A 19,514-nucleotide genomic window follows, 5' to 3' on the forward strand; every position below is an offset into this window, starting at 1 on the left:
ATTCACCGCGGAACACGATTAGGAAAGAGATGGACGGAGTAGGTTGATGAGGGGTCTTAAAACTCTCCTCTAGAAAGCACTTAAGTCGTAGGAAGGAAGAAGGAAGGAGGAAACAGACGAAGAAAGGCTGTACCATCCACACACAAATTGGCCCCAAATTCACCGCGGAACACGATTAAGTGGAGTTCCTCGAAGATTTAGGAGGGAAAGACTCAGCGTGGCGGGGCGTCTCGTCTAACCCACATAATGGCCACATGCCGTCCACATAATCGTTATTCTTTTCTCTGTGGAAGCGAGGCACGTCCAACCTCCCCCTCCTCCTCCTCCTCCGCCTCCCTCCACTACACCATCTGGCGCTCCCTCAACCACCTGTCTCCTCTCGATGAATCACAAGAATGTTCGCCTCTCGTGAGCGGAGTAGTCGATGATATCCAGCTTTATCTTATTTTATTTCTTTATTTTTAGCCACACGAGCCTACCTTCACACATCCACCTTCCCGAAAGAGGAATTTTAATGCCTATATCATATTTTTAAACATTTCTTGGGCCTACACACCCACATTTGATAAGGCTTTCGTAGAGAATAATGAATAACACTGATGGGACGAAAAAAAAAGCTGCAATAGAGTAGGATATATTCGCAAAGAGGTTATTGTTATATATTCGCCAAGCAGTTCCCTCGTGGTTTTAGGGACTACATACACGATAGCAACAGATAACATTTTTCAGCATTAAGAATTTGAAAGAATCTGAGTAAATTTTCCCTTCTGCTTCATAACTTTACAGGTCACAGCTCCACCTAGGTAGCTATTTCCCCCTTTCCCTCAATCTTCTCTTTCCACTTATTCCTTCTCTCCTCTCTCCCTCCTCCTCTTCCATGCTTCCGAGTTCTCTTCCCTCTCCACCTAGGTAGCTATTTCCCCCTTCCCCTCAGTCTCCTTTTTCCACTTCCTCTCTCCTCTCTCCCTCCTCCTCTTCCATGCTTCCGAGTGCTCTTCCCTCTCCACTTCTTCCTCTTTCCCCCACATCCTTCACCTTACCTATCAAGCTCTCCTCTTCCCCTTCACATCCTCCTCCTCCTTCACCCCACCCAGTCACGCTTGCTCCCCCCTCTTCATCTCCTCCCTCCTCCTCCTCTCCTCTTATCAGCTGCCCTTCAACGCCCCCCCACTGTAACCTCCACCACCTCCCTCTCTCCCTCTCCACCACACCACCAACGTCACTCCCCGGCGCCAGAGGTCCAGTTTGGCGGCCATGAACGGATAGCAAGAAGGAGGTTGTGTGTGAAACGCCAAGATGAAGGGCTAAGAAAATGAAGGGCCAAGAAAATGAAAGGCTCTGAAAATGAAGGGCTAAGAAAATGAAGGGCCAAGAAAATGAAGGGCCAAGAAAATGAAGGGCCAAGAAAATGAAGGGCTAAGAAAATGAAGGGCTAAGAAAATGAAGGGCTAAGAAAATGAAGGGCTAAGAAAATGAAGGGCCATTAAAATGAAGGGCCAAGAAAATGAAGGGCCAAGAAAATGAAGGGTTAAGAAAATGAAGGTCCAAGAAAATGAAGGCCCAAGAAAACGAAGGGCCAAGAAAATGAAGGGCCAAGAAAATGAAGGGCTAAGAACATGAAGGGCTAAGAAAATGAGACTAAGAAAATGAAGGAAAGGAAAAAACGGCGAGATAATGCAAAGAAAGAAAAATAAGATAAATAGTTTAGCTGGAAATGGCGGAGACGAAAATACAAGTCATGAGATTATTAGGAAAGAAAAGAATAGAATGACAAAAGTTGAATTAGAGTACAAGAAAAGATCGTGGAAAAACGGAAACACACAAACACACACACAGGAAGCCGAGTTGCCCACAGCGGTTAATGGAATTTACTCATTGACGTGTGTGTGTGTGTGTGTGTGTGTGTGTTGTTATTTTGGTCCCTGAGTGGCCCGAGTCAGTCATACAGCCACCAGATGGCCCCCTCGTGTGCACCTCCTGACACACACACACATACACACACAGCAGAAAGTACCGCAATCCAATCATTATTCATCTGACACACACACACACACACACACACGACCCCCTCACCCACCCCCACACAAGTACACGATTTAAACAAAGAAAACACGCCACTGGGGCCAAACACACACACACACACACACACACACAGGCAAAAAAAAAAATATTACCATGCTATTAGGAGTCACATCAGCCCCTTAGTTAACATATTCATGATCGTGTGTCTTTTTTGCAACATTATTGATACAAAGGGAGGATTGCGTTGCCTGCCCCCCCCCCCTCCTCCCCCCTTCACCCCCTCTTCTCCCTCCACCCCTGCCCCCACGAGTCCTCCTCCTCCTCCTCTTCTTCTTCCTCCTCCTCCTCATACCTGCCGCACCCATTCACTTCAGGACTGGCACCAAGGTCACATGTTTGCAGTCAGCGTTCTCTCTCTCTCTCTCTCTCTCTCTCTCTCTCTCTGTGTGTGTGTGTGTGTTGAGGCGTAAACAAAGCAAACAAAACGTGAGGATTGAAGAACTTCCTGAGACTTTGGGCTGTTCCTTCCTCTTCGTCTTCTTCATCTCCTCCTCCTCCTCCTCCTTCGCCTCCTTCGGTATCTAAAGCTTCAAGGGGTACCGGTTTCTCTCTCTCTCTCTCTCTCTCTCTCTGCCGTGAAGTTGAGAATATCGTAACCAGAGCAGAGCAAGACAGTAAGTGGGAGAAATATGGTCAAATTAATTAAAGTCAGACCCTCTCTCTCTCTCTCCGGGACCTCCAGCACAACACTTTCACCGTGAGTAAACACAAGAGTTGAGATGGAGGAGGAGGAGGAAGAGGAAGAAGAGGAAGAAAATGACCAGTAGTAGCTATGCCATGCACCGACCAGCATCACACACACACACACACACACACACACTCCTACACTCACCCACTCGACCACATGTTCTTGAGATGATATCGGGACATTTTAAGCCTCAAAGAAGGAACGTGCGTGCAAATCCTTCCAACAAAACGTTCTTCTCACTATCCCCGTTGCACTAAATCCTCAAGGAGCTCCCAGGAAGGGTCCCTGAGGAGTCTTTGTAGGATGTCTTTCTCCCACGGGACATAACACACATACACTCACTCACACACAACAAACCTCACTAACTTGGAGGAGGAGGACAGGAGGAAGAGGAAGAGGAGGAGGAGGAGGAGGAGGTTTGGGCAGGGCGGGAGGAAGGGAGGAGGGAGGGAAGGGCGGTTGAGGGGAGGAGCTTACGTTATGTCCCCAACTTAAGACTAAAATCCAATGTTCCTTTATTTTCCTCTTTATCCTCCTTACTAAGTGTCCTCCGTGCATATGGGAGGTGTGTAAGGGTGCCTGATGCGTGTGGTGATGAGTGTGGGAGGTGTTAAGTGGTGTTGAGGCCGGTGCAAGGTGGTGGTGGTGGTGGGTGGGTGGGCGAATCGAGGCATGAGCGGCGGTAGAGACGAAATTGCTATAGCGTGTATGAGGAAGATTAACCCTTACCGACCCCTCTGCTAACGGTTGCTCCCCTGACTCACCACCTTCACCCCCACCCCCACCCCCCACCCCCGTCTTCCCTCCCTTCCATCCTCCTCCTTTCTCTCCGTCTCCGTCTTCCTCCTTCTTCCTACTCCTGTCACTTTTCTTCCATGACATTCCTTTCCTTCTCTCTCCTTCCTTCCCGTTTCTCTCTCTCTTCTTTCTCCCCTTTTGTTTCCTTCTTCCTTATTCCATTCTGTTCTGATTCTCCTTTTTATTCCTCCTTTCCTTCCTTCCATTTCCTCCTCGACCCCATTTATCTCCATTTCCTCCTTTTCTCCTTCCAAACCTCTTCCTTTATCTCTCCTTTCTTTCTTCCTCTTTCCCTTTCGATTCCTCTTTTCTCGTCTCCATTTCTCCTTTATTCTCATTGTCTTCCTTTCTCTTCCATGATAATTTCTTTCCTCCCTACTCGCTCCTCGTCTGCCTCCTCCTTCCATCGTCTCCGTGTCTTCTTCCTCCTCCTTCTTCAACGGTCCTTCCTTCCCTCCTCCCTCCTCCTCCTCTCTCCCCCCTTTCCTTCCTTCCTCCCTTACACAATAGCCCGTTTTTACATCCCTCCCCCCTTCATAAAGTCCTTTGCCCCCCACCACTCGGCAGTAACCTCCTCCTTCTTCTTCTTCCTCCTCCTCCTCCTCCTTCTTCTTCGTCTTCTCCTCCTACTGCTACTGTTACTACTATGACTTCTCTTCTTGTCCATTCCGCTGTCCACAATCCTCCTCCACCTCCTCCACCTATCCACTCGTCTTATATCATCCTCCTGTCTTCCACTCCACTCCACTCCTCTGCCTCGTTCAGTTTCCTTTCCACTCCTCTCTACTTCACATTCCACCTTCTCTCTCTCTCTCTCTGTGTCATATATCCGCCATCCACATCCACTCCAATCCACACCGATTCTTCTTCCAGTTTCTTCCACGCTTCCTTCCCTTCCAAATCCACTCTCGTTCTTTTCCTTCCGCCTAACCGCCTTCCACTCCCTACTCCTCTTCCTCTCTACCTCCCACTCTTCCTTCTTTCCTTCCTACTCCATATTGCATTCCTTCCACCTGACACTCTCTGTTTCTCTCATTCCACATTGCATCCTTTTATGTCTTCCTTCCATTCCAGTGTGTCTTCCCCTTCCTCCCTTTATAGAATGTCTCCCACTCTCCCTTTTTCCTCCTGTCCCATCCCACCTCTTCCTTCATCCCTTCCAGTATGTCCAATTCCCTACAATGCTTCTTCCCCCCTCCACATCCCCTTCCTCTCCTCCCTTTCCAGCATGCCTTCCACTTATTCCCTCCATCCTTCCCCCTCCACCTCTCCTTTCCATATCTCCCTCTCCACTTTCCTGCCACCCTTTCCAGTATCTCCCTCTTACTCCCTTCCACCTCTCCCTTCCCTCTCCATCCAGTCCAGCATCCCCCTCCCTCCCCCTCCACCCTTCCAGAATGTCACCCCTTCCCTCCACCCTTCTTCCCCTTCCACTTCCCCTTCACTCTGCCCAGCATATGAGTCTCGCCCTTACGTTGAAGTTAAAAGGTCAACCAGATAGCCACCTCTCCCTCCTCCCTTCCCTCCCCTTCCTCTTAACCCCTCCAAACATCCGTAACGCCCCCCTTATCCTCCTCCTCCTCCTTCTCTCCCTTGACTCCTTAACCTCCTCCCTCCCTCCTCCTCCTCCTCCTCCTCCTCTCTCCCGTCCCTCCTTATCTAACTCCGCACCAGTAGCCAGCTGTTGTTAGTCATGTTGCGTCCACTCCTCATTGTTGTTGTTGATGTTGTTATTATTATTATTATTATTATTATTATTATTGTTGTTGTTGTTGTTGTTGTTGTTGTGATCTTAAGGCAACGCTGCGTCGAGGTATGAAAGAAATACATGTAAGATGAAGATGATGAAGAAGAAGAACAAGAAGAAAAGAATAGGAATAAGACGATAACGACGACAGAAAAAAATAGGAGGAAAAGAATTTGAAGAATCATCACCACCACCATCATAACACTCCTCTTATATAGCGATGTCGTCAGCGGAGAAATGATATGAAGGAGAAGAAGGGACGAAGGAGAGAGAGGAAGAGAAGAGAAGGAAGGAGGAGAGGGAGAAGGAAGAGGAAAACAAGGAGAGAAGGGGATTGAAGTTGGAGGAGGAGAATGGAAGTAGAAGGAAAAGAGAGAGAGGGGAATGAGGAGGAGATAGAGGAGGAAGGAGGAGAGGGAGAAGGAAGAGGAGAACGAGGAGAGAAGGGGATTGAAGTTGGAGGAGGAGAATGGAAGCAGAGAGAAGAGAGAAGAGAAAGAGAAGAATGAGGAGGAGATAGAGGAGGGAAGTGGAAGGAAGAGAGAGGAGAGGAGGGCACAGAAGGAGTGAGAGGGAGAAATGAGAACCAGGAGGAGGAGGAGAAAGGGAGGGAGAGGGAGAGGGAGGCAAGACAGGTTGTGTACGAAGATGACTTTGCAAGAGTTGACCAAACATTGAAGCTCGCCATAACAGGGGAGAAACAGGGGAGACAGGGAGGGAGGAAAGGGTGCAGGGGGAAGGGGAGAGGAAGGACAAGTTGTAGGGGAGGAAAGGAGGAGAAGGGGAAGGAGGGGAGGAGGAGGGAAGGTTGAATAAGAGGAGGGAAGGAAGGAGGGAGAGAAGAAGGAAGGAGGAGAGAGAGAGAGAGAGAGAGAGAGAGAGAGAGAGAGAGAATGAGAGAGGAGAGAGAGAGAGAGAGAGAGAGAGAGAGAGAGAGAGAGAGAGAGAGAGAGAGAGAGAGAGAGAGAGAGAGAGAGAGCAAATTCGTCTTCTTTCCACCTGAGCGTTTTCAAGAAGGACCACGAGGGACATTAACCCCTGAGAGCACGTACACACACACGCACACACACACGTCTCAGAGGAGTAATGTTATTTTATTACGATAATTTTTCTCTTCCTTGACACACACACACACACACACACGCGCGCGTGAACACAGCTTAAATATATAGACTCATTCTTCTCTCTCTCTCTCTCTCTCTCTCTCTCTCTCTCTCTCTCTCTCTCTCTCAACAGCAATAAACAGAAGCGGGAACAATTTACAGTACTTAACACACACACACACACACACACACACACACACACACGCATACATTTACGAATTCCATGAAAAAATATCGGAAAACGGATGGAAAACAAAAAGAGAGAGAGAGAGAGAGAGAGAGAGAGAGAGAGAGAGAGAAGAGGGCCAAGTGTGGGGTGGTTGCTGGTCTGTTTATGTTTAATTGAGGGGAAATGAGAGGAAAGAACAGGTGGGAGAAGGGAAAGGAGGAGGAGGAGGAGGAGACAAAGAAAAGAGGCTGATTAGAAGAAGAAAAATATGCTAAGGAAAGTCTCTCTAACCCCCCTCCATACCCCCCCCCCTTCGCCCCCCCCTCTTTCTCTCTCTCTGAACCGGAAGAGAAGAGGGAAAAATTCACTACAGGAGAAACGCAGTTGAAGGGACGGAGAGGATGAAGTCACGTGATCTGTCTAGTGAAGCGGATACTGTTATTACAAGCGTGTGTGTGTGTGTGTGTGTGTGTGTGTGTGCCGAGGTAATGTGTATATATGAGAAAAAAGATAAAGGAGAGATTAGAAATGAAAGGAAAAAGAAGGTCGTGTGTGTGTGTGTGTGTGTGTGTGTGTGTGTGTGTGTGTGTGTGTGAATTTGGACCTAAAGAGAAGGAATAATAAAGGACAAAGAAAGCAAGGAGAGAGAGAGAGAGAGAGAGAGAGAGAGAGAGAGAGAGAGAGAGAGAGAGAGAGAGAGAGAGAGAGAGAGAGAGAGAGAATAGTAATGAGAAAAGGGAAGGATAGTAATGGAAGAAGATGAAGAGGAGGAGGAGGAGGAGGAGGAGGGGTTAGAGAGAGGGAGAGAGAAAGGAGGATGGGAACGAAAGAGAGAGAGAGAGAGAGAGAGAGAGAGAGAGAGAGAGAGAGAGAGAGAGAGAGAGAGAGAGAGAGAGAGAAAGGGAACAGCATAAGAGCAACAGAAGAAAAAAAAAAGTATAATTATGGAGGAAGGATGTGTGTGTGTGTGTGTGTGTGTGTGTGTGTGTGTGTGTGTCGGTGAATACGGTATGGAGAACTATGGAGGAAATTGAGGTGAGTGGAGGAGGAGGAGGAGGAGGAGGAGGAGGAGGTGTAGGAGGAGGAGGAGGAGGACATACAATACAAAGAGCGGAAGGAAGTCGGCAAGGAAGCGAGTCTCTTCTTTAGATCTTCCGTTTTTGTCTACGAGAAAACCACACACACACACACACACACACACACACACACACACACACACACACACACACACACACACACACACACACACACACACACAGAACTACTCCCTCTCACGCACACACACACACACACACACACACACACACACACACACACACACACACACACACACACACACTCAATCACTAACCTTGGTCATGTCACGGAGTTAAAAGCTAGAAAATAATAATAATAAAATAAATAAATAAAAATGAAATAAAATGCACACTTTCACCATTATAGAAGTTAACAAGTTGATGGTGATGGAGATGGTGGTGGTGGTGATGATGGTGATGATGGTGATGATAAAGTTGACATAAGTTATAGTGGTGGTGGTGTTCGTACTGGTGTTGATGGTGGTGTTGGCGTTGGTGATAGTGATGGTGTTGGTGATGGTGGTGATGGTGATGGTGTTGATGATGGTGTTGGTTTTGGTGATAGTGATGGTGTTGATGGTGGTGTTGGTGGTGGTGATGGTACTGGTGTTGATGGTGTTGGTTTTGGTGGTGGAGGAGGATCAAATCGCTTTCCTCCGTTAGTTCGGGACGCAAAAACGATCACGAAACAAAGACGCAAAGATCCGGAATCGCTTTTTGGTGTTTTTAGAAAGCATGCGATTACGTGAAGCGAGAGAGAGAGAGAGAGAGAGAGAGAGAGAGAGAGAGAGAGAGAGAGAGAGAGAGAGAGAGAGAGTCGTACTTTTTTTTTCTTCCACTCCCTTCTCCTCCGCTATCTCTCTCCCTTCCTAGTTTTCCTTATGTAACTTCTCCCCATCCTTCTCCTTTTTTTTTTCTTCTTAATTCTCCTTCTCCTTCTCTTCTTTTTGTTCTTGTTACTGTCTTTCTTGTTCATCTTCTTCCTTCTCCTCCTCCTCCGCCTTCCCCTTTTCTTCTTATTTCTTCGTTCTCCTCCTCCTCTTTCTCCTTTTCTTCTTGTTCTTCTTCTTCCTACTCTTCCTCCTTCCTTTTTCTTTTTTTCCTTCATTCTTTTCTTCTCCTTCTCCTTCTCCAATTCTCTCTCTTCTTACTCCTAAATCCCTTTTCTTCATCTCCTCTTCATTCTCCTCCTCCACCTTCTCTTCCTCTTCTTGGTCTTTTCTTCTGCTTCCTCATCTTCTTCTTCCTCCTCCTCCTCCCTTACCCCTTCAAGGCCAGGTACAGGTAACCAGGTAGATACGTGAGTGGCAGGCAGGTGCAAACAGGTATATAGGCAAGTAACTTTTTTTTATAGTGGGTAGCTTCTCCACACACACACACACACACACACACACACACACACACACACACACACACACACACGAGTTGTCAAAGGCACTCATCTCCCTCTTGATTTAGCGCCCAAAATAGATCAAGGAGGAAGCAGGAGGAGGAGGAGGAGGAGGAGGGAGGAGAAGAGGATAAGGAGTATTTTGAGGACGAGAAGTAGGAAATGGAGGAGGAGGAGGACGAGGTGGAGGAGAAAGAGGAAAGATTTAACCAGGAAAAGAAGGAAGAGGGAGATTGAAATAGGAGAAGAAAGAAGGCGGGCGAGGAGGAAGAGGAGGAGGAGGAGGAGGAGGAGGAGGAGGAAGACAACTATAATGACTGTTCACTACGACAAACAGAAAGAGGAAGAGGAAGAGAAGGAGGAGGAGGAGGAGGTTGTCGTCTTGTCGCCTGTCTCTGGTCGTTCATCCTTGCCACGTGTGTGTGTGTGTGTGTGTGTGTGTGTGTGTGTGTGTGTGAAGTGGTTTGTCCTGTTTTTTTTTTTTCTTGTTTTTTTTTGTCCCGCCTTAAACTCTTCTCCGTACTGTCTGTCTGTCTGTCTTGCTTCTCATCCTCATTGCTCTGTTCTTTTCTTCTCCTCTAACTCTTCTTCTTGTTTCTTCCTTCCTTTCTTCTTCTTCTTCTTCTTCGTGAGCTCAACATGGCATTCAAATATCAAAAACAACAAACAACAAAAATAATCATCGAGTCATTACAGTCGAGAAACGTTTGTCAGTGGAAGTCGAAGGTTGGTAATTACTTCATCGTCTAATAGAGTCAAGGGCACGAGTGGAGGAGGAGGAGGAGGAGGAAGAAGAGAGGAAAGGATAATAAGGAAAATCACTAGCCAAGCCTTTGTATTTATAGCCAAGGACATGGACAGGATAATTATTGAGTACTGCTGTTGAGACGAAGAAGGAGAAGAAGAAGAAGAAGAAGAAAAAGAAGAAGTAATATTAGTAGTAGTAGTAGTAGTAGTAGTAAAAGAAGAAGAAGAAGTAATAGTAATAGTAGTAGTAGTAGTAGTGGTAGTAATAGTAAAAGAAGAAGAAGAAGAAGAAGAAGATAAATGTCGAAGACGAAGAAGAAGAAAAAGAAGGAGACAAAAACGAAGAAAAAAATACCAAAATGAAGAAGAGCTAGAAGACGAAGAAGACATAAAAGATGAAGAAGAAAACGAAAACAAAGGAAAATAAACAGAATAACAATAACAGGAGGAGGAGTTACCGGGCTTTTCCACGAACACTTACTTATTAAACTTTAAACTCAAGACGTTGTGCGCACCAGAAACTCGATCTCTCAAATCTCCCATTGTTTCCACCTCCTCCAAGTCCTCCACCGCCTCCTTCTCATTCCTCTATCTCAATCAACGCAAACACCAACAACTTAGGAGTATTAAACAGCCTATGTCCTACGGTGATATTCTAGAAGTCTACCACTACAACAACTACTATTAATTATTCCATTTCCTATCACTCCACCACCACCACCGCCTCCTTCTCATTCCTCTATCTCAATCAACGCAGACACCAACAACTTAGGAGTATTAAATATCCTAAATCCTACGGTAATATTCTAGAAGTCTACCACTACAACAACTACTATTAATTATTCCATTTCCTATCACTCCTCCTCTTCATTCCTCCATCTCAATCAACACAAACACCAGCAACTTAGGAGTATTAAATAGCCTACGTCTTAAGGCAATATTCTTCATCTCTACCAATACAACAACTGCTATTAACTATCCCATTTCCTATCACTCCTCCTCCTCTTCATTCCACCATCTGGATCAACACAGACACCAGGAACTCGAAATAAACACCCACGACAATATTCTCAATCACTATCACCATTACTGCAATATACCACCCCCTACAATTCCTCCTTCCCGTTCCTCTATCTCAATTCACACAAACACGAGCAACTCAGTGACTCAATCTCTTCCTCCTCCGCCTCCTTCTCATCCTGGACATTAAGGTCGGTATTAAAAGACAGTTTCGTTTCTCACATCAACTATTTCTAAAGGTCAAAGAAGGGGTCAGTCGGGTTCTAATGAGTGTTTCTTTAGTTTCACGGTACAGAAGAAGGGTCAAACTAACACCAGGGTCATAAAACTACTCCTGGAAATGCATACAACTCCTACGAAAGCCTTGTCAAATATGTGTTCTTGGGCGACGGAATGTTTTATGATACGACCCTAAATCTTCAAGTCTCTTTACCTTTCTTAATTGTCCATCATTTATCTAACCTTGGCCTGCCTTCAACACTCTTCTCCCCTCTCCTTAATCCTTTCTTCTTCTTCTCCACAAATCACCTCATTCTTTTTCCGTACACATAATTCCCACGACAATATTCTCAGACTCTACCACCAGCACTATATATATATACCACCTCTTGTCACTCCTCCCTTCGCAATGTCCATCCTCACACACACACGAGTAACCGAGAATCAACATCCCACCACGCCTGAATTCTCCATCACGTTTTAGAGCCCGGCACACCTTTATAACGACCCCCATGTGAGTCTGAGGGGAGCGCCGGGGTGTCTCGAAGGGCTGATCAGTGTTATGTCACCCGCCGAGGCCTGCAGCAGCATCAACAGTTGGCCCAGTGGAGGCGCGGGGCGTAACCTGGCCCGGGGCGGCGGAATATGAGCCGAGTATGACCTGGCATCACTTAAGGAGACGCTGTTGTTTGAGTTAGGGATGAAGGAGAGAGGGTGAAGGGTTGGGCTTGACAGGGTTGAATTGGGATGTCTCTGCTTAGTGTGACTTTATTTTCTTTCTGTCTCTTTTTTTCTGGTTTCTGTTCCTTTGTTTTCTTTTATGTGATGCTCCTGTTTCTGGTCTTCTACTTTTTCTGCTCCTTCTTTCTCTGTTCATTTTCTTTGTTACTCTTTTCCTTTCAATTCTTTTTTTCCGCTGCTACTGATCATGTTTCCTTTGTTTCATCTTCCTTCGATTTCTTGCATATTTTTTTTCTCTCTCGAATCTTACTTTTGTTCCTCCTATTATTGTTTTTGTTCTTCCTCATCGCCTGCATCTCCTCCTTCGCCTCCTTCTCATCCCACGCACTAAATCTTCAAGCCTCTTAATCATCCATCATTCATCCGACCTTGGCCTGCCTTCATCCTTCTTTTTTCCCTTCCTTTTAATCTTACATTCTCCTCCTCCTCCCTGCTCTCGCATCCCTCATTCTCTTTATCCTCATTCCTCAATCCCCTTCCTCTCATTCCTCTTTTCCCCTCCCTTTAATCCAACATCTTCCTGTTCACGCATCCCTCAAAGAAACACAAAGGAAGAACAAACATCAGCAGACCCTCATTCTCTTTACTTCCTTCTCGCCTTCGTCCCTCATCCCTTTGTCTGGTCTAAGCTAGTTAACTCCAGCTCATAAGAAAACACTAATACATGCTTATGCTCGGCTTATATATCATTGCCACCACTACGACTACCAATATTGTCACTACTACCACTTCTACTACTACTACAACCACCGCTTCCTACGACTTTAACTCCTTCAAGCTGGGAGTATTAAGGTGTTAAATTTGACATATCTATCACCACCACCACTACTATAAAGGGGAGGATGAAAGGGGAAGGAAGGAGAGAAAATCATAAGAATATTGATCCCACAGCAAAATACCAAGGCATACATAAATTCAGTATAGCCAGAACAGAAAAAAAACTAGGAACACGCGAATTCAGTGTAACCAGATCCAAGAAAAACAAGGCATATGTAAATTCAGTCAGGCCAGAACGGAAAAAAGAAAAACAAAACTAGAAACACGCGAATTCAGTGTAACCAGATCCAAGAAAAACAAGGTATATGGAAATTCAGTCTAGCCAGAACGGAAATAAGCAAGAAATAATGTGAATTCGCTATAGCCAGAATAACGTGCCGATATCACAACCATAAGCAACAACAACAACACCACCACAACCACCGTCACCATCATCATCACCACCACCACCACCACCACTGACCTTCCCCGCGGCAGAGCTACGTCTGTAAGTGGTTATTGGTTAGATGGGGGCTTTTTTTTCCCTTCTCTCTCTCTCTCTCTCCTAACCACGACAGGGGCGCATGACTGGCGAGGCGAAGCAGGATAAGCGAATGCAAAATAATACTGAAGAGATAAATGAATATGTGATAAAATAGATATAGTGATAGAAAGGATGATTATGAATACAGAAAAATGAATAAAAAAAGAAATGCGAAGATAAAATGGTTGCAAGAGTGAAAAATAATAAACAAAAAAGATAAAAACGAATGAAAAAAAAAGGAGGAAAGAGAAAAATGATGAGATATATATTGAAGTAACGAAGAAAAAGACAACGAACGAAGATAGAAAGAAGATAAAAGAATGATGATAAGCGGTACACGATCATCTTATCAACTGCACACGAAAATAACAAACAAAGAAACCATGAATAAAGGAAGATGGAAGAACGAAAGATAAGAAAACATACCAATAAAGACAGCCAAACCATCACTTTACCAGCTGCATACAAACTCTTATAAACACTTAAGTAGAGGATCGGAGGAGCGGTAATAGTAGTAATCAAAGAAACAGACTGGAAAGGTTCAATAATTAGCGGGTTTACGAGTGCAGCAAAAACAGAGGAACTATTCTTACGCTTTTCCTTCGCTTGATACAAACTCCTTCAACGCCTCGATGCTACTAAACACTTAAAAGGATATCACATTTCTTCCTCCGCTTGATTCTAATTCTAAACGTTGCTCAGACTGAAAGGAAAGATGTAGCAAATAAGGAAGAGGTTGGAAAGATTAATTATAAGCTTACGAATAGAAAACGAAAACAAAATAGAGAATACTGAACCTGTTATCCACTCTAAACTGACTCTCGTGTAAACTTGGTATTAGACAGAAAGGAATGGTGTAACAAACAAGGAAGAAAAGGGAAAGATTAATTGTTAGTTTACGAATACAAAACAAAAACAAAACTAGCGAATACTGAACCATCTATCTACTCCAGACTAACTCTCGTCTAAGCTCTTATTGAACTGGAAGAGAAAGGTTTAACAATCGAAGGGAAGAATGGAAAGTTTAATGATAGAAATATGGATAAATGACAAAAAAATAAGATATATAATTACTTTCCTCAACTTCTTATTAAATCGCTAAATGCTTCTCTGATTGGCAGGAGAGACGCAGTAATTAAAAGAAGAGGCGAAAGTTCAATTAGTGGGGTACGAATGCATCGAACAAAAAAGTGGAGACTATTTAATTATTTTCGTATTAATTGAATCTTCGTAAATGTTGATAAGAATGGAGGAAAAGATATATAGTAATTAGGGAGTAAATTGGAAGGATTACTGAATGAGTTACGAATATTAGCGACAAAATAAAGTCCATATAATTAGCTTTCCTCATATCGACACCAATTAACCCCAAACGTTTCTAAGATTGGAAGGGAAAGATGTGTAGATATATAGTAATTAGGGAGTAGATTGGAAGGATTACTGAGTGGGTTACGAATACTAGACAAAATTTAGTCCATATAATTAGCTTTCCTCATATCGACACCAATTCACCCCAAACGTTTCTAAGATTGGAAGGGAAAGATGTCGTAATAAACAGTATATTGGATGGTCAGCTCAGTGGATTAGGAGTAAAGGTTGGCAGCTCTGTGTTACGTGTGTGTGCTCTCATTTCCTCGTCGCTGAGTGCTACAAGAGAGTCGTGACGAAGGTGAAAGAGAGAGAAGGAAAATAAGAAGAGGCACAAAAACTGGCACCTTCATGAATGTGTACCAAGGTATATCATTCTCGTGTGTGTGTGTGTGTGTGTGTGTGTGTGTGTGTGCCGACTAGTTTTTTTTTTTTTGTGTGTGTGTGTAGTAACGGAGCTGGACTTTGGACTGACCACACACACACACACACACACACACACACACACACATTACTGGTCAATCCTTCCTCCCTCCCCCTAAAAATAATACCTATATGATTTTAGTTGAAATATGAAGGAGCTCACAGAGAGAAGGAAGAGGAGGAGGTTGAGGATGACGAGGAGAAGGAGGACGAATAAGATGAAAACAATGAGGAGGAGAAAAGAAGAGATATAAGATTGCAGAATAAAGAGAAAGAGGAGAAGAAGGGGCACAAGGAGGACGAGGAGAAGTAAGAGAAAGAGAATAAAAAGGTTAGTGAAATCGAGGTAACAGGGCGTGATAGCAAGAGGTCTCGTGGCAACCTTAACAGTGTAGCCAAAACGAGGTAAAAGAGTAAGCAAATATCAACAGTGTAGCCAAAACGAGGTAAGAGAGGTAGCAGATATCAACAGTGTAGCCAAAACAAGAGATAAAAGGGGTAGCAAATATCAACAGTGTAGCCAAAACAAGAGATAACTGAAGAAGGAAATCTCACCAGTGTAGCCAGAACAAACGGTAACAGAAGAACAAGAGGCCGCCAACAATCTTACAAATCTTACCAGTGGAGCCAAAATCTGCCCATCTTGGCTAGCAGATCTTGCAAGTTGTCCATGCGGCCGGCGGAGGCGAGGCTGGAAGAGGCAACAACAAGGCCGCCGGGGGATGCAACACAACACAACACACTAAACAACACCGGTAGAAACACTCGCAACACTCGACCAGCGCCCACAACGTTATCCCAAGGTCACCGCCGCTAGCTGTGAGATCAACCCGCAGACAATTTTCTTGTTTTTTCTTTTCTCCGTGTTGGTTTTCGCTATTTTTCTTTTTCTTTCATGTTTCCTCAAGTTTTCTTTCGCCGTACGCTTCGAGATCAACCAACACACTCCAACACGCCTACAAACCCACACACTCTTCTCTACTTTTCTCTTCGTGATGGTTTTCAGTATTTTTCTTCTGCTTCGTTCACGTTTCCTCAAGTTCTCTTACGGCGTCTCAGGAGCCGCCGAACGTTACTACCTGGCTGTTGTTGGTTCTTCGTAGGCATTGTTATTAGCGTTTACCTGTACGCTGACACACACACGAACACACACTCACCTATACCTGTAATCAATCAAAGGTTCCGTCTATTCAGGTGAGAAAATAATTATAATACCCAATCCTTTCTTTACCGGGGATTGATACCAGAAAAAAAATCGCTTCCATTACGAAAAATTGATAATGCAACAAAATATAACGAAAATGATCACCGGTATGAAGTAAAATTGGTATTACAACGAAATATAACAAAAAATATCGTTTCCATTAGGTAGCATTCGTATTAGATTAAAATAAATAAAAAAATAACAACTTTTATTACGTTGGGTACGCATTAAAACCGATATGATTGTAGTAGTAGTAGTAGTAGTAGTAGTAGTAGTAGTAATAATAACAATAATAATAATAATAATAATAATAATAATAATAATAATAATAACAGACAATAATAAGACGAAGAAGAAGAAGAAGAAGAAAGAGAATAACAAGAACAAGAAAAAACAACAACAATACTAACAGCAACAGCAACAACAACAGCAGCTTCTATCTCGTCGGTCTGGCCTTGAAGGGAAAAAATTCTCGCTGCTCTGAATGTCATCACGTTCGTAAAGGAGATAATAAAATAATAAAATATGAGGACGAGTTTAAGTGATATTTTCTGAGCTTTGAAAAATAAAGGAAACATGTGATGACCGTTCTTTGAGGCGACCGCTGAACAAACAAAAGCAAATAAAGAAAGAGATAGAGAAACAGAAAAAGCCAAGTTTCTAGTCCAGTTCCCAAGCAAAAAGAAACTAGTATAATCATCTTTGGCCTTGTATAAAATGACCAATAAAGGAAGAAAAATAAAGTTACTGAGCCGACCGCTAAGCAAATAGAAGGAAAATAAAGGAAAAATACACATACATATAACCAAATAGAAGGAAAATGAAGGAAAAATACACATACATATAACCAAATAGAAGGAAAATGAAGGAAAAATACACATACATATAACCAAATAGAAGGAAAATAAAGGAAAATACACATACATATAACCAAATAGAAGGAAAATGAAGGAAAAATACACATAAATATAACCAAATAGAAGGAAAATGAAGGAAAAATGCACAAATAAAAATAACCAAATACTGTAGAAGTGAAATTAAAAAAATACACACAAAAATTAATCAAAGAGAAGTAAAATGAAGTGAAAATAGACAAATAACCAAATAGAAGAAAACAAGTAAAAAACAAAACAAAAACAAATACGAGGAAAATAAAGTAAAAACACAAAAATAATAAAATAAGAAAAAAATAAAGAAAGAAGTCTAAGCGTCCAGTCAAGCCTTTGAGCGAAAAAAAAGTATTGTCATCGTTGTGTTTAGATTAAAATGACCAAAAGAGGAGATAAAGTTAATTGAATAAGAAAAGTCACACAGTTTCTGGTCTAAAGTCTCAATAATAATAATAATAATAATAATAATAATAATAATAAAATCGAGATAGTTCATTTTTAACTTTAAAATTGATTGACACGTTTCGTCATGAGAAAAAAATTAACTTAGCAAATTAATTAACGAAGCCTTGAAAGAATGGAAAAGGAGGAGGAGGAGGAGGAGGAGGAGGAGGAGGAAAAGGAAGAGGAAGAAGAGGAGGAGAAGGAAGGAAGGCAGGAAAGAAAGTAGGAGGAGGAGGAGGAGGAGGAAAAAGAGAAAAAGGAAGAGGAAGAAAAGGAGAAGGAAGGATGGCAGGAAAGAAAGAAGAAGGAGGAAAAAGAGGAAAAGGAAGAGGAAGAAGAGGAGGAGAAGAAAGGATGGCAGGAAAGAAAGAATAGGAATAGGGAGCAGTCTCAAACTATCATAAAGAGGAGGAAGATGTGCAAAAGAAGAAAGAGTAAGAGTAAGATGAAGAGGAACAGAGGGAGGGAAGAGAATATAGGATAACTTATCAAGCCTTAAAATGTCACAAAGAGATAAAAACAAGGAGAATGAGGATGACGAACAGAAGAAGAACAAAGAAGAATAGAAGAAGAAAGAGAAAAATAAAGAATAGGAAGACGAACAAAGCGAAAACCAAAATGAAAAATTAAGAAGGAAAAGGAGAATATAGAGAAAGAATATGAAGAAGGAAGAAATGAAGAAGAATTAAATGAATAACAACAAGAAGGGACGAGAGAAAAAGATTACGAGAAAGGAGAAAAAAATATAGATAGATAGAAAGAAAGAGAAAAGAAGGAAAATTAGACAGAGGAGGAGGAGAGAGGGAAACAACGAGGTAAGGAGAAAGAAAAACACAGATAGATGGAGAAAAGAAAGGGAAACTAGGGAAACAGAGACAGAGGGAAGAGGAGAGAGGGAAACAGCGAGGGAAGAAAGCAAAAGGGATGCAGCTGACCCACCCCCCAAAATGTCATGGTGGCCTTTGTAAATACAACCGTGTCGGCGGAAACCTCAGAGGCGAGACGCAGTGCCGTGAAGGAAGGGTTTTTGTGTGTCTCTTGAGGAACGGCGAGTGGGTGTTGCCAATACCTCATGACCTCCAGGAGACAGAAAAAGGAGAAAGAATAAAGAAGAAAGAAACAGAAGGAGTAGGAGGAAATGAAAGAGAAAAGAAAGGAGAATGAAACAAGGAAGAGAGATGAAAGATAGAAGGGAGGAGTCGAAGGAAATATAAGAAGGAAAAAAGAAAAGGAAAGGCAAGCATAAAAAAAAAAAATGAGAAAGGCGAATAAGAGAAAGAAAAGGAGTAGGAGGAAATGAAATAAAAGAAAGATAAAGAAAATAGAAAGAAAAGGAGTAGAAGGAAATGAAAGAAAAGAAAGAAGATAAAGAAAATAATATACGAAAACTTATCTAGCTCTAAAATATCAGTAGGAGAGGAAAGGAAAAAGAGAATATAAAGAGGAAGAAGAAGAAAAAGATGGGAGAAAGAAAAGAAGGAAGAAAGAGAGATAGTCAGAAACATCATCACTATCCTCCTTCTCCTCTTCCTCCTCCTTATCATCATCATCATCAGCCAGCAGCAAGGCGCGTGGGGGCGTAAAAGAATAAATATAAACAGTTCCTCTTCTCCATCTCATAACAAAAAAATAAAGTGAATAAAACTGGTCTCGACACACGCATTAGCAACCGGTAATAATAAAAAAAAGGAAAAGGAAAAAAAATATATGAGTCTGCAGCGTTGCCATGTAAAAGAAAATATATATGTCTGCAGCGTTGCCATGTGAAAGAAAATATATAGATGTAAGGTCGAAATAGAATACATTATACGAAAATACAATAAAATACAATAAAGAAGAAAAAGAAAAAAGTTAAAAGAATTATATAAGAAAGAAAATAAAGTCTGAAGGTCGAAAATAAAAAAAACTACGATAAAATAAACAAAGATCAAATATATAAAATCAATTCACTATATTTTTTCGCATCCATTATTTCTTTTCTTTTTTTCTTGACACGGAATAAAAAAATAAATAAATCTAGGAAAGAGAAATAAAGAAAAGAATAAGTGAAATAAAATAAATAAGAGATTGGATTCCACTTGATTAAGACAACATTAAGAAGGGAA

The 19,514-nt window shown here is 42.7% G+C and overlaps 1 protein-coding gene across 3 annotated transcripts in view; it reads right to left on the reverse strand.

Moving 5' to 3' along the window:
* LOC126987025 (protein Shroom-like) overlaps positions 1–19,514 on the reverse strand; it is a 106,264-nt gene that overhangs the window by 14,774 nt on the left and 71,976 nt on the right. The window lies entirely within an intron of this gene.

This window comes from Eriocheir sinensis, chromosome 63 (genome assembly GCF_024679095.1).
Source record: "Eriocheir sinensis breed Jianghai 21 chromosome 63, ASM2467909v1, whole genome shotgun sequence".
Lineage (NCBI taxonomy): Eukaryota > Metazoa > Arthropoda > Malacostraca > Decapoda > Varunidae > Eriocheir > Eriocheir sinensis.